Here is a 16834-nt window from a genome sequence, read left to right as displayed (position 1 = left end):
AGGTTTGGTTTGGAGTCTGCCCATCTCTTCTTGTGAACGTGGAAGTTTCCTAAAAATATAATTAACTGTACATAGAACATAATATATTTTTCTTTCTCATTACCCTGATATTGTTCGCCCAGTTTTCCTTTTTATATAATGTTGAACATCCACCCAAAATTATTCTGGAATACATACAGAGATAAAACACTATTAAAAAGAAGTCACAGTATAGCATGTCGAAAAAAGTCGCAGTATAACAGGTCTAAAAAAGTAAAGAAAGTCATAGTATGTTAAAAACATTTTTTTAAAGTCATAGTATGTCAAAAAAAGTCTGAGTATATAGTACAGATGACACAGAATAGTATCTCCAAATAAATCATAACAAAGTGATACAAAACTCTTTGAATAGCAAGTTGAAAAAGCCAAGTACAGTATGTTGCAAAAAACGGAAAAAGTTGTATAATATTATAGCCAAAAATAAGTCAAGTTTAGTATGTACAAAACAATAATCATAAAAAGTCATAGTATAGTATACGTTAAAAACAATGATGTGGAATGTCATAAAAGACATGTTCTTGTAGTAACTGGCACAGATTTATGTGAATGTGATGCAACTTCTCATGTCCTCTTATTTCTCCCCAGATGAGCTAGGTTTCCGGACCAAATCTGAGGATGACCAAGTTTCTTCGCTCACTTCATGCACGTCATTTTCTACTCGATGAATCGTATCTGCCGCTTTTACAATTCAATTTTTTTCTTCTTCCCATAATGCCCTCCCTGTCTCTCCTAACCGCTGGGACGAGACGCAAGTCTCATACTCCCTTGTCCACCTCTTCCAAAGTGGAAACTTAGCAACCACACAACACACACTTAGAACTCTCTTCTATATTTGACTTCTTACTTTTAGCGTTAGATTTCAAAATCACTGCATGACATGAGGTTTAAACACACAACCTCTTGTTTTCGGAGCATCCTTTCATCATCCTGAGCTGATCTGATTCACTTCACTGCATAATAGCATATGTCAGCATATGGTGCTAGAAAATCACACAAAGAGGATTTGATCCCTTCATTGTTGTTTTTGGTTTTATCTGCTGTTTTTAAAAAAAAAAAAAAAAAAAGCATTTTCTAACTTTATTAAGAAAAGTGCTGTTTAAATAAAGCTAATAATTATTGTTATTGCTGCGTCCTGAGCTCCCCTTTGACAGCAGGAACTCAACATCTTCCATTGGACACATCTGTTCTGCCTCACCGTGGCCAATTAAAAAAAATCTAAACATCTTGTGTTTTATTGTTACTAAATGTTGCATTTGAAGTATATTTGCTAAAGTTGATGTACTTGCATGATTCTTTTTTTGGTTGTATCCACATGGTTTAAGCACTTATAGGAAGTGGATTTGGATAAAAGCATCAGCTTAATGAATGTAATACAATGGTACTAGATCTTCTTCCATCCTCAGGTTAGACTGAAGGCCAGTGACTCAATCCACAAACAAAACATGAACGTGAAACCGTTTATGTGAACAATGAACACCTCATTTCTGATCAGAAAAGTGGCTCAGCAAGAAAAGACAAAATCTATGACTGCTCCCCTGTCTCCGGAAAAAAAAGCTCGACACAGTGGTTAAAAGGAGCAGTGTGTAGTATTCAGTGCTAGCCTGTAGGAGAATGTGAAAATCTGAATGGCCCTCTCTAGAGCCAGTGTTTGGTTTGTCTGTCCTGCGCTACTGTAGAAACAAGCCGGCTCTATAATATAAACGGCTTATTCTAACGTAACGAAAAACACAACAATGCTCATTTTCGGGTGGTAATACACTACTAAAAAAAAAAATACCTATTAATATTATATTCCACTTCAGTCAATAGATCACCCCCCCCCAAAATGCTACACTCCTCAGTGAGGACATCAAGCAAGGACTTTCACCAAGAGGTAAGGTTTGTTTTTTTTGCACGTCTATTCTTTCTCTTAATTCTGTATTTCTGCACAGTTGCAGATAAAGTTTAGGCTACACTAATATTCGTATTCTAATATTTGTAGAATTAGATGCTCCATTGTTTCAGGCTTGTATGTCTGAAACAACATTTCCAATTAAAGCTGCAAGCAGCATTGATCGGGCCCTCGCAACGTCACACAAGTCGAGGGTACTGGCAGGACTCTGGTTGATGCGGCAATGCATTTCTGTGACCGTCATACACTGCATGCACAAGTTAGATGATATTTCCTGCGTCGACCAGCAGCATAGCAAGACCATGTTGCCAGGTCTTAAGCCTCAAATGTTTTGAGTGTACCTCCGATACAATCATAAATGTAAGCCTGTTAAGATCATTAAGAAAATGAACGTGTGAATGTGCTTCAGTATTTGTAACATAACAGACTGTCAGGTTACTGGGATGGAGTTCAACTCCCTGCAGTGTCCTACTGATTGTATTTGGACTTACATGAAAGTTAACAGAACAGCAGTGTCATTTGTTTTTACTTGAACACTTTAATTTGACACTGTTTTCATTTTAAGCTCTTCTGTAACTTTAGATTGTAGTTTGAAGCATTCATTGTAACATTTAACCTGATTCTCATGTAGAAGCTCTAGACAGATCTTTTGTTCTGACCAAATTCTAAGTTGATCTGATTAGTTCCCTGGGAGGAGTTTGTTAAAGTAGAGCGCTTGGAAATTGAAAAAACGACACTAGAAATTCAGACTAAATTCAAAATGGCTGACTTCCGGTTGGGTTGAGGGCATGGCCCCAAGAGACTTTTATTTAAGTCCACATGTGATACATGTGCCTACCAAATTTTGTTAATCTATGTGAAACGTACTGCGAGGGCTGCTTCGTCGAAATTTTGTAGGGGGCGCTATTGAGCCGATTTAACACTCTGATTGAATAAAATCATATTATAGAACTACATTTTGGCCTTGTGATCTGTGTGTCAAGTTTGCTTGTGTTTCGAGCTTTTTTAACCTCTCCAAATGACCATCGTTTTTCACGGCGAAGACTGCGTTACCACGGCAACGGCGTTCGACGAAACATCAAAAGCTTAGAGAACTGGCATTATGAACTTCTTACATTTGTGTGGAACAAATTTGATGTTGATCTGATTTTCCAACTAAGAGAAACAAGCCAAAGTATAAAGACTTTAACTTACTGTTGCCAGTAGGTGGCGCTATGACTATGATTCAAAATTGGCTTGCAGATGTCTTCAGGCCTGGAGTTTAATCAAACATGTGAAATCTGGTAAAGATCTGATGATGCGGAGTCGAGTTACATCAGTTTATTCGTTCATGGCGAAGGATCGAAATTCGCAGAGCCGCCACGTCGCCACGCTTCGACAACTTCCTACAATTTTCACAATGAAGCATTATCAAGGTCTTAAGGCTTTTGTGACAAAATTTGAGAGGGATCCGATTAATCTGTGAGCAGTAGGGTGTCAAAGTACACAACCTATTACTTCCTGTTGCCACTAGGTGGCGCTATTACTATGATTCTAAATTGTCATATACATGTGTTCAGGGTCAGGATGTTATGACATCTGAGAAATGTGGAGCAGATTAGGCAATGTACAGCCGAGTTACAACAACTTCCTGTTTCATGGCGAATGGTGTTTTTTTGCCGCCACGCCACGGACACATAGTTCGATAACTTTTTGATCTTTGAGTATCGTTTCACTGCCAAGGTCTCAAGAGCATACTGACCAAATCTGAAGGCAATCGGGTTTAATCTCTAGGAGGAGTTCGTTAAAGTACGGCGCCTTGAAACGGTCCAAAAACGTCATAAAATTAAAAATGGCCGACTTCCTGTTTGGTTTAGGATATACCTCCTTTTGACTTTTTTGTACGTCCCATCACGTTCCACATACCTACCAAATTTCATACAGCTAGGTGAAACCCAAAGTTGGGGCTACTCTGTAGGGGGCGCTATCGAGCCAAAATGTCATGCCGCAGCTGGACACCCCAATAATACTGGAATTTTCACCACGATTGAATTTTGTGCCAAATTTCAAAAGATTCCCAGTATCCCAAGCACCTCCTTTTTGCGATGAAACTGGTACGATAATAATAATAATTAAAGCTGCAAGCAGCATTGATCGGGCCCTCGCAACTTCACGCACGTCGAGGGTATTGGCAGGACTCTGGTTGACGCGGCCATGCATTTCTGTGACCGTCATACACTGTGTGCACGAGTTAGATGATTTTTCCTGCGTCGACAAGCAGCGTAGCAAGATCATGTGGCCAGGTCTTAAGCCTCAAATGTTTTTAAGTGTACCCCCAATACAATCATAAATGTAAGCCTGTTAAGATCATTAAGAAAATGAACGTGTGAATGTGCTTCAGTATTTGTAACATAACAGACTGTCAGGTTACTGGGATGGAGTTCAACTCCCTGCAGTGTCCTACTGATTGTATTTGGACTTACATGAAAGTTAACAGAACAGCAGTGTCATTTGTTTTTACTTGAACACTTTAATTTGACACTGTTTTCATTTTAAGCTCTTCTGTAACTTTAGATTGTAGTGTGAAGCATTCATTGTAACATTTAACCTGATTCTCATGTAGAAGCTCTAGACAGATCATTTATACTAATGCCCACTGACATGGTTTGAAAAACACTGTTGATTAACTTTTGTTCTCCAAGCATCTTAGTTTGCACATATTTAGATCAGAGAAGTCTTTTTCTCATGGTGTGCCCACAAACCCTGTTTCGGCCGCTGTTATTATAGAATTCTGTTTACGTCCGTGGTTGCCAGTAGGTAGCGCTATGACTATGAGTTAATATTGGCATGCAGAAGTCCTAAAATCACGACAGCAATCAAGCATGTCAAGTTTGGGGCAGTTTTGACAAAGTAAGGTTGAGTTACAAAAGCTTGATGGATGATGGCGAATCATGTAAAATTGCCGCGACACCAAGTCCATGTTATCCGATGAAACATCAAGCTTTTAGTAACTTTTAATCGTTAAGGTCTTTGGGTTGTTCTGGCCAAATTCTAAGCTGATCGGATTATTTCCCTAGGAGGAGTTCGTAGTGCAGCACCTGGAAAAGGAAATAAAACCACAAGAAATTCATACAAAATTCAAAATGGCTGACTTCTGGTTGGGTTTAGAGCATGAACTCCAAGACTTTTTGTTAAATCTACATGTGATACATCTGCTTACCAAATTTTATACAGCTAGGTGAAACGTACTGCGAGGGCTGCATGGTCAAAAAATTGTAGGGGGCGCTATCGAGCCAACTTGCCACTCTGAAGCATTAAAATCACATCAGATAACTACATTCAGGATTTTAAATGTGTGTGACAAGTTTGATTTTGTTTTCAGTACTTTTAGCCCCTCAAAAACACCTTTGTTTTTCATGGCGAGGAATGAGTCGCCACGGCAACAGCATTTCACGAAACAACAAGCTTTGAGTAACTTTTAGTCGCAAAGGTCTTTAGATTGTTCTGACCAAATTCTAAGTTGATCTGATTAATTCCCTGGGAGGAGTTTGTTAAAGTAGAGCGCCTGGAAATTGAAAAAACGACAGTAGAAATTCAGACTAAATTCAAAATGGCTGACTTCCGGTTGGGTTTAGGGCATGGCCCCAAGAGACTTTTATTTAAGTCCACATGTGATACATGTGCCTACCAAATTTTGTTAATCTATGTGAAACGTACTGCGAGGGCTGCTTCGTCGAAATTTTGTAGGGGGCGCTATTGAGCCGATTTAACACTCTGATTGAATAAAATCATATTATAGAACTACATTTTGGCCTTGTGATCTGTGTGTCAAGTTTGCTTGTGTTTCGAGCTTTTTTAACCTCTCCAAATGACCATCGTTTTTCACGGCGAAGACTGCGTTACCACGGCAACGGCGTTCGACGAAACATCAAAAGCTTAGAGAACTGGCATTATGAACTTCTTACATTTGTGTGGAACAAATTTGATGTTGATCTGATTTTCCAACTAAGAGAAACAAGCCAAAGTATAAAGACTTTAACTTACTGTTGCCAGTAGGTGGCGCTATGACTATGATTCAAAATTGGCTTGCAGATGTCTTCAGGCCTGGAGTTTAATCAAACATGTGAAATCTGGTAAAGATCTGATGATGCGGAGTCGAGTTACATCAGTTTATTCGTTCATGGCGAAGGATCGAAATTCGCAGAGCCGCCACGTCGCCACGCTTCTACAACTTCCTACAATTTTCACAATGTAGCATTATCAAGGTCTTAAGGCTTTTGTGACAAAATTTGAGAGGGATCCGATTAATCTGTGAGCAGTAGGGTGTCAAAGTACACAACCTATGACTTCCTGTTGCCACTAGGTGGCGCTATTACTATGATTCTAAATTGTCATATACATGTGTTCAGGGTCAGGATGTTATGACATCTGAGAAATTTGGAGCAGATTAGGCAATGTACAGCCGAGTTACAACAACTTCCTGTTTCATGGCGAAGGGTGTTTTTTTGCCGCCACGCCACGGACACATAGTTCGATAACTTTTTGATCTTTGAGTATCGTTTCACTGCCAAGGTCTCAAGAGCATACTGACCAAATCTGAAGGCAATCGGGTTTAATCTCTAGGAGGAGTTCGTTAAAGTACGGCGCCTTGAAACGGTCCAAAAACGTCATAAAATTCAAAATGGCCGACTTCCTGTTTGGTTTAGGATATACCTCATTTTGACTTTTTTGTGCGTCCCATCACGTTCCACATACCTACCAAATTTCATACAGCTAGGTGAAACCCAAAGTTGGGGCTACTCTGTAGGGGGCGCTATCGAGCCAAAATGTCATGCCGCAGCTGGACACCCCAATAATACTGGAATTTTCACCACGATTGAATTTTGTGCCAAATTTCAAAAGATTCCCAGTATCCCAAGCACCTCCTTTTTGCGATGAAACTGGTACGATAATAATAATAATAATAATAATAATAATAATAATAATAATAATAATAATAATAATTAAAGCTGCAAGCAGCATTGATCGGGCCCTCGCAACGTCACACAAGTCGAGGGTACTGGCAGGACTCTGGTTGATGCGGCAATGCATTTCTGTGACCATCATACACTGCATGCACAAGTTAGATGATATTTCCTGCGTCGACCAGCAGCATAGCAAGACCATGTTGCCAGGTCTTAAGCCTCAAATGTTTTGAGTGTACCTCCGATACAATCATAAATCTAAGCCTGTTAAGATCATTAAGAAAATGAACGTGTGAATGTTCTTCAGTATTTGTAACATAACAGACTGTCAGGTTACTGGGATGGAGTTCAACTCCCTGCAGTGTCCTACTGATTGTATTTGGACTTACATGAAATTTAACAGAACAGCAGTGTCATTTGTTTTTACTTGAACACTTTAATTTGACACTGTTTTCATTTTAAGCTCTTCTGTAACTTTAGATTGTAGTGTGAAGCATTCATTGTAACATTTAACCTGATTCTCATGTAGAAGCTCTAGACAGATCATTTATACTAATGCCCACTGACATGGTTTGAAAAACACTGTTGATTAACTTTTGTTCTCCAAGCATCTTAGTTTGCACATATTTAGATCAGAGAAGTCTTTTTCTCATGGTGTGCCCACAAACCCTGTTTGGGCCGCTGTTATTATAGAATTCTGTTTACGTCCGTGGTTGCCAGTAGGTGGCGCTATGACTATGAGTTAATATTGGCATGCAGAAGTCCTAAAATCACGACAGCAATCAAGCATGTCAAGTTTGGGGCAGTTTTGACAAAGTAAGGTTGAGTTACAAAAGCTTGATGGATGATGGCGAATCATGTAAAATTGACGCTACACCAAGTCCATGTTATCCGATGAAACATCAAGCTTTTAGTAACTTTTAATCGTTAAGGTCTTTAGGTTGTTCTGACCAAATTCTAAGCTGATCGGATTATTTCCCTAGGAGGAGTTCGTAGTGCAGCACCTGGAAAAGGAAATAAAACCACAAGAAATTCATACAAAATTCAAATTGGCTGACTTCCGGTTGGGTTTAGAGCATGAACCCTTAAGACTTTTTTTTAAGTCTACATGTGATACACCTGCTTACTTAATTTCATACATCTAGGTGAAACGTACTGCGAGGGCTGCATCGTCGAAATATTGTAGGGGGCGCTATCGAGCCGAGTTGCCACTCTGAAGCATTAAAATCACATCAGATAACTACATTCAGGATTTTAAATGTGTGTGACAAGTTTGATTTTGTTTTGAGTATTTTTAGCCCCTCAAAAACACCTTTGTTTTTCATGGCGAGGAATGCATCGCCACGGCAACGGCATTTCACGAAACAACAAGCTTTGAGTAACTTTTAATCACAAAGGTCTTTAGATTGTTCTGACCAAATTCTAAGTTGATCTGATTAGTTCCCTGGGAGGAGTTTGTTAAAGTAGAGCGCCTGGAAATTGAAAAAACGACACTAGAAATTCAGACTAAATTCAAAATGGCTGACTTCCGGTTGGGTTGAGGGCATGGCCCCAAGAGACTTTTATTTAAGTCCACATGTGATACATGTGCCTACCAAATTTTGTTAATCTATGTGAAACGTACTGCGAGGGCTGCTTCGTCGAAATTTTGTAGGGGGCGCTATTGAGCCGATTTAACACTCTGATTGAATAAAATCATATTATAGAACTACATTTTGGCCTTGTGATCTGTGTGTCAAGTTTGCTTGTGTTTCGAGCTTTTTTAACCTCTCCAAATGACCATCGTTTTTCACGGCGAAGACTGCGTTACCACGGCAACGGCGTTCGACGAAACATCAAAAGCTTAGAGAACTGGCATTATGAACTTCTTACATTTGTGTGGAACAAATTTGATGTTGATCTGATTTTCCAACTAAGAGAAACAAGCCAAAGTATAAAGACTTTAACTTACTGTTGCCAGTAGGTGGCGCTATGACTATGATTCAAAATTGGCTTGCAGATGTCTTCAGGCCTGGAGTTTAATCAAACATGTGAAATCTGGTAAAGATCTGATGATGCGGAGTCGAGTTACATCAGTTTATTCGTTCATGGCGAAGGATCGAAATTCGCAGAGCCGCCACGTCGCCACGCTTCTACAACTTCCTACAATTTTCACAATGTAGCATTATCAAGGTCTTAAGGCTTTTGTGACAAAATTTGAGAGGGATCCGATTAATCTGTGAGCAGTAGGGTGTCAAAGTACACAACCTATGACTTCCTGTTGCCACTAGGTGGCGCTATTACTATGATTCTAAATTGTCATATACATGTGTTCAGGGTCAGGATGTTATGACATCTGAGAAATTTGGAGCAGATTAGGCAATGTACAGCCGAGTTACAACAACTTCCTGTTTCATGGCGAAGGGTGTTTTTTTGCCGCCACGCCACGGACACATAGTTCGATAACTTTTTGATCTTTGAGTATCGTTTCACTGCCAAGGTCTCAAGAGCATACTGACCAAATCTGAAGGCAATCGGGTTTAATCTCTAGGAGGAGTTCGTTAAAGTACGGCGCCTTGAAACGGTCCAAAAACGTCATAAAATTCAAAATGGCCGACTTCCTGTTTGGTTTAGGATATACCTCATTTTGACTTTTTTGTGCATCCCATCACGTTCCACATACCTACCAAATTTCATACAGCTAGGTGAAACCCAAAGTTGGGGCTACTCTGTAGGGGGCGCTATCGAGCCAAAATGTCATGCCGCAGCTGGACACCCCAATAATACTGGAATTTTCACCACGATTGAATTTTGTGCCAAATTTCAAAAGATTCCCAGTATCCCAAGCACCTCCTTTTTGCGATGAAACTGGTACGATAATAATAATAATAATAATAATAATAATAATAATAATAATAATAATAATTAAAGCTGCAAGCAGCATTGATCGGGCCCTCGCAACGTCACACAAGTCGAGGGTACTGGCAGGACTCTGGTTGATGCGGCAATGCATTTCTGTGACCATCATACACTGCATGCACAAGTTAGATGATATTTCCTGCGTCGACCAGCAGCATAGCAAGACCATGTTGCCAGGTCTTAAGCCTCAAATGTTTTGAGTGTACCTCCGATACAATCATAAATCTAAGCCTGTTAAGATCATTAAGAAAATGAACGTGTGAATGTTCTTCAGTATTTGTAACATAACAGACTGTCAGGTTACTGGGATGGAGTTCAACTCCCTGCAGTGTCCTACTGATTGTATTTGGACTTACATGAAATTTAACAGAACAGCAGTGTCATTTGTTTTTACTTGAACACTTTAATTTGACACTGTTTTCATTTTAAGCTCTTCTGTAACTTTAGATTGTAGTGTGAAGCATTCATTGTAACATTTAACCTGATTCTCATGTAGAAGCTCTAGACAGATCATTTATACTAATGCCCACTGACATGGTTTGAAAAACACTGTTGATTAACTTTTGTTCTCCAAGCATCTTAGTTTGCACATATTTAGATCAGAGAAGTCTTTTTCTCATGGTGTGCCCACAAACCCTGTTTGGGCCGCTGTTATTATAGAATTCTGTTTACGTCCGTGGTTGCCAGTAGGTGGCGCTATGACTATGAGTTAATATTGGCATGCAGAAGTCCTAAAATCACGACAGCAATCAAGCATGTCAAGTTTGGGGCAGTTTTGACAAAGTAAGGTTGAGTTACAAAAGCTTGATGGATGATAGCGAATCATGTAAAATTGACGCTACACCAAGTCCATGTTATCCGATGAAACATCAAGCTTTTAGTAACTTTTAATCGTTAAGGTCTTTAGGTTGTTCTGACCAAATTCTAAGCTGATCGGATTATTTCCCTAGGAGGAGTTCGTAGTGCAGCACCTGGAAAAGGAAATAAAACCACAAGAAATTCATACAAAATTCAAATTGGCTGACTTCCGGTTGGGTTTAGAGCATGAACCCTTAAGACTTTTTTTTAAGTCTACATGTGATACACCTGCTTACTTAATTTCATACATCTAGGTGAAACGTACTGCGAGGGCTGCATCGTCGAAATATTGTAGGGGGCGCTATCGAGCCGAGTTGCCACTCTGAAGCATTAAAATCACATCAGATAACTACATTCAGGATTTTAAATGTGTGTGACAAGTTTGATTTTGTTTTGAGTATTTTTAGCCCCTCAAAAACACCTTTGTTTTTCATGGCGAGGAATGCATCGCCACGGCAACGGCATTTCACGAAACAACAAGCTTTGAGTAACTTTTAATCACAAAGGTCTTTAGATTGTTCTGACCAAATTCTAAGTTGATCTGATTAGTTCCCTGGGAGGAGTTCGTTAAAGTAGAGCGCCTGGAAATTGAAAAAACGACAGTAGAAATTCAGACTAAATTCAAAATGGCTGACTTCCGGTTGGGTTTAGGGCATGGCCCCAAGAGACTTTTATTTGAGTCCACATGTGATACATGTGCCTACCAAATTTTGTTATTCTATGTGAAACGTACTGCGAGGGCTGCTTCGTCGAAATTTTGTAGGGGGCGCTATTGAGCCGATTTGACACTCTGATTGAATAAAATCATATTATATAACTACATTTTGGCCTTGTGATCTGTGTGTCAAGTTTGCTTGTGTTTCGAGCTTTTTTAACCTCTCCAAATGACCATCGTTTTTCACGGCAAAGACTGCGTTACCACGGCAACGGCGTTCGACAAAACATCAAAAGCTTGGAGAACTGGCATTATGAACTTCTTACATTTGTGTGGAACAAATTTGATGTTGATCTGATTTTCCAACTAAGAGAAACAAGCCAAAGTATAAAGACTTTAACTTACTGTTGCCAGTAGGTGGCGCTATGACTATGATTCAAAATTGTCATATACATGTGTTCAGGGTCAGGATGTTATGACATCTGAGAAATTTGGAGCAGATTAGGCAATGTACAGCCGAGTTACAACAACTTCCTGTTTCATGGCGAATGGTGTTTTTTTGCCGCCACGCCACGGACACATAGTTCGATAACTTTTTGATCTTTGAGTATCGTTTCACTGCCAAGGTCTCAAGAGCATACTGACCAAATCTGAAGGCAATCGGGTTTAATCTCTTGGAGGAGTTCGTTAAAGTAGAGCGCCTGGAAATTGAAAAAACGACACTAAAAATTCAGACTAAATTCAAAATGGCTGACTTCCGGTTGGGTTTAGGGCATGGCCCCAAGAGACTTTTATTTAAGTCCACATGTGATACATGTGCCTACCAAATTTTGTTAATCTATGTGAAACGTACTGCGAGGGCTGCTTCGTCGGAATTTTGTAGGGGGCGCTATTGAGCCGATTTAACACTCTGATTGAATAAAATCATATTATAGAACTACATTTTGGCCTTGTGATCTGTGTGTCAAGTTTGCTTGTGTTTCGAGCTTTTTTAACCTCTCCAAATGACCATCGTTTTTCACGGCGAAGACTGCGTTACCACGGCAACGGCGTTCGACGAAACATTAAAAGCTTAGAAAACTGGCATTATGAACTTCTTACATTTGTGTGGAACAAATTTGATGTTGATCTGATTTTCCAACTAAGAGAAACAAGCCAAAGTATAAAGACTTTAACTTACTGTTGCCAGTAGGTGGCGCTATGACTATGATTCAAAATTGGCTTGCAGATGTCTTCAGGCCTGGAGTTTAATCAAACATGTGAAATCTGGTAAAGATCTGATGATGCGGAGTCGAGTTACATCAGTTTATTCGTTCATGGCGCAGGATCGAAATTCGCAGAGCCGCCACGTCGCCACCCTTCGACAACTTCCTACAATTTTCACAATGAAGCATTATCAACGTCTTAAGGCTTTTGTGACAAAATTTGAGAGGGATCCGATTAATCTGTGAGCAGTAGGGTGTCAAAGTACACAACCTATGACTTCCTGTTGCCACTAGGTGGCGCTATTACTATGATTCTAAATTGTCATATACATGTGTTCAGGGTCAGGATGTTATGACATATGAGAAATTTGGAGCAGATTAGGCAATGTACAGCCGAGTTACAACAACTTCCTGTTTCATGGCGAATGGTGTTTTTTTGCCGCCACGCCACGGACACATAGTTCGATAACTTTTTGATCTTTGAGTATCGTTTCACTGCCAAGGTCTCAAGAGCATACTGACCAAATCTGAAGGCAATCGGGTTTAATCTCTAGGAGGAGTTCGTTAAAGTACGGCGCCTTGAAACGGTCCAAAAACCTCATAAAATTCAAAATGGCTGACTTCCAGTTTGGTTTAGGATATACCTCATTTTGACTTTTTTGTACGTCCCATCACGTTCCACATACCTACCAAATTTCATACAGCTAGGTGAAACCCAAAGTTGGGGCTACTCTGTAGGGGGCGCTATCGAGCCAAAATGTCATGCCGCAGCTGGACACCCCAATAATACTGGAATTTTCACCACGATTGAATTTTGTGCCAAATTTCAAAAGATTCCCAGTATCCCAAGCACCTCCTTTTTGCGATGAAACTGGTACGATAATAATAATAATAATAATAATAATAATAATAATAATAATAATAATAATAATAATCATAAAAAACATTAGAATAACAATAGGTCCTCCGCTCCGACGACGTCGGTGCTCGGGCCCTAATAATAATAATAATAATAAAAAACATTAGAATAACAATAGGTCCTCCGCTCCGACTACGTCGGTGCTCGGGCCCTAATAATAATAATAATAATAATAAAAAACATTAGAATAACAATAGGTCCTCCGCTCCGACTACGTCGGTGCTCGGGCCCTAAATAAACATTAGAATAACAATAGGTCCTCCGCTCCGACTACGTCGGCGCTCGGGCCCTAATAACCACAAAAGTGTTGTAGAGTCCAAAAGTCAACATTTATTGAAATAAGAAGGATGCAATCATTTTTAAAATTGACATTTTTTTAACTAAATATTCTGCTTCGATCTATATTTGTTGGCTATTGACCTTTCATAAATGTTTTCCCCCACTGCAGTCAAAAAACTCCCCCGCTTGCCGGCATGCTGCTGTATTAACAGCACCACAAATGTATATAACCACGACATCAAGACATATTCATCATATTTTTTGGGGGGTGATGACAGAACATGAACATAAACTCGAAGCTTCATTCGAAAACCTCAATAGAAGCCTAGAAATATATATTATTTTTAATTAGGACAATAATTGACAAAGAATGAAGAGCTTAAATTTCATAGTTACTTAATTAATAAATGGCCAATGCATGAGTAAACTTCTTAATGAGTGATTTTGTTTAATGAATGCAGTTTTAGTATGAGATGCATTTAGTTAAAAGGTGTGTTTACATTAAGCCTGCCTTCATCATGGTCCGAGGCAGTGCGACATTTGTTTGCAGAGTTCTAACAAATCCAGTTACTGATGAATCCATGATGTGTGCGTCAAACGTTCGTATGGTTTAAGCACAGATTTGTGCTCATGCACCGTTTGTGAATGAAGCCCAATGTGCTTTGTGTAGTGATGACAAAGACCGAAAAGTGTCATTTACTTACATTTAAATGACTCACAATGATTAAATGGAGAACTTCGCTGTCTGCCATCCCATTCAATTGGTAACCAAGGTAACAAATAATAAAATAAATTACAAATAAAAAATAAAAAATAAAATAAGCAAGTGGTTTTCTACACATATTACGTGATTACCCTGGTTCCATTCTACACAACGTACTATCAATAAAATTGGTTAAAATGACAGATAAATAAATTATTATAAAATAATAATACAATTCTGAAACAATTATTAAAGTATCGAGAGAATATTTTCCTTAAGTAGTGTTTCCTTACTCAATGAGCTTCCCAGCATCGATCTTGTCTCTGAGTCAGCTGAGCTGCTTCTAATCAGCCTCCTGGTTGTTCTCCAGCGTTCTCTGGACGACGGAGACACAAAAAAAGACATTACAGTCTCACATTCACTTAAATATAAGGATCATCTTTCAGTAGTCTTTTTCAAGTTCACCCCTCCTCACCTCGATACTCTGGTCTCCATGCAGTCCATTGCTCCTCTTCCAACATGTATCTTTTCTCTGAGAACCAACAAAGAAGACAGATAAGCTACCTCAGTGGTGTATTCTGAAGCTCTGGTCATGAGAGACAATGACATTCTCAGGAAGGGTAAATCACACTGAAAGAGGTCTGAATGTTCATGTCTATTACGGATCCTTCAATTACATGCATTTTCAAGAAGTTAATAACGAGGCTAAAGAAGCCTGAATTCAAAATATGTTGTAAGCTTTTCAATATCCAAACACAGCAATCACAACACAACTGGTAATTATATTTTTTTAAATCCTACCTCAGAGCTCCAGCACAGAGAAGATGTTGTCTCACTTGGTCTGCATAACTTTCCTCTTCTTCCCAGATGTCATCCATTGAGGCTGCACATCTACAAGTGTGTGACAAATAAAAGCACCTGTCATAACATACAGCATGGCTGACAGTTAAAGTAAAAACCGTAATAGTACAATAGTATATTTTATAGAATTTATAGTTATATTATAGTCAGCATTGACACTGGAAAGTGTATTGCAGACTGATATTCTAGATCCTGTTTTACATGCTGTGGTCCAGTAGGTGGCGATATGCACATAAAGTTTGGCATTTAATCGGTCAAAAAACTTGAGGAAGAAGACGAGCACGTTAGCTTACATTATACAGCTTGGGAAATAAGTGATGCATTTGCGACACACATTAGCTATTTAACAGCAAGCAGCAGCTGTAAAAACCCGGCATGTTCCTTCTCACAACAATCTTTTATTGTCGTCGGGCATCATGCGGTTGAATTTGACTGCTGGGTCATTTGTTTATTCGCCCCAAATAGACAGTTAGCATAAGTTAGCTGTTAGCTTACAACTGTTGTTAGCTGTTAGCTTACAACTGTTGTTAGCTGTTAGCTTACAACTGTTGTTAGCTGTTAGCTTACAACTGTTGTTAGCTGTTAGCTTACAACTGTTGTTAGCTGTTAGCTTACAACTGTTGTTAGCTGTTAGCTTACAACTGTTGTTAGCTGTTAGCTTACAACTGTTGTTAGCTGTTAGCTTACAACTGTTGTTAGCTGTTAGCTTACAACTGTTGTTAGCTGTTAGCTTACAACTGTTGTTAGCTGTTAGCTTACAACTGTTGTTAGCTGTTAGCTTACAACTGTTGTTAGCTGTTAGCTTACAACTGTTGTTAGGTAACAGCTAACAACAGCTGTTGTTAGCTAACAGCTAACACCAGCTAGTGTGGTCTGTTAGCTAACAACCGACCATAGACAACAGACCATAGACTGTAAGACGCAGCGATCATGTGTTCATGTGTTTGTTCGGCAACTATCTGCCCCAATCTGTCTTTAATTCCCGCATCTCTGTATTCTTTACTTTGGTTAGTCGTGAAGTGGTTCATGCTGGTGGAGACGAATGTATACAGTGAATCCGACTGGTCGGATGCCATTTCGGATGATGATGTTTGCATTTACGGTGGTCTGAGTGGTCAAACTAAAGACTGACCAAAACAATTCAGACGAATACATTTGTGGAAATGGGATATATGAATGCATATCCTGGTTAAATAAAGGTTTAAATAAATTTAAAAAAATACGTCATCCACTATTATCTCTTGTTTTTCAGTCATATTTGATAAGATCTGTTGACTGACCTGATCACTGATTAAATGCATTCATAAACAGATTGAAGATGAACAGACCATACTCTACTTCATTGTAAAGATTCCTCAGTGCCACATCAGACCAATTTTAGAATATATCACTGTCCCTCTGTCAATAATCCAATAAACTAATTCAAAAGGAGAAAATTGACTCCAATAAAGGAAACACAAACGCTTGCTGTCAGCTGCAAACTGTTCAGCAAAGGAACAGTCCTCATTGCTCCAGCTCTGCACTGAACCATACATCCATGTTTATTGCTTCACATTTTCACTATCATTTTCCCAGCGCTGCTA

The 16834-nt window shown here is 39.2% G+C and overlaps 1 long non-coding RNA gene across 1 annotated transcript; it reads right to left on the bottom strand.

Moving 5' to 3' along the window:
• Positions 1–14713: 14713 nt before the first annotated feature.
• LOC137880070 (uncharacterized) lies at positions 14714–15275 on the bottom strand. The gene is made up of 3 exons (XR_011103784.1): positions 15192–15275; positions 14866–14922; positions 14714–14766 (listed from the first exon to the last, which is right to left on the bottom strand). It is a non-coding gene; the product is annotated as an uncharacterized lncRNA (long non-coding RNA).
• Between the last annotated feature and the right edge of the window lie 1559 nt (positions 15276–16834).

The sequence above is a fragment of the Cebidichthys violaceus genome, unplaced genomic scaffold (genome assembly GCF_023349555.1).
Source record: "Cebidichthys violaceus isolate CVI_PGR_0920_01 unplaced genomic scaffold, fCebVio1.0.p SCAF_27, whole genome shotgun sequence".
In the NCBI taxonomy this organism is placed as follows: Eukaryota; Metazoa; Chordata; class Actinopteri; order Perciformes; family Stichaeidae; genus Cebidichthys; species Cebidichthys violaceus.
The sequence above is the reverse complement of the archived record's forward strand: the minus strand, read 5'-3'. Positions and strand labels throughout refer to the sequence as shown.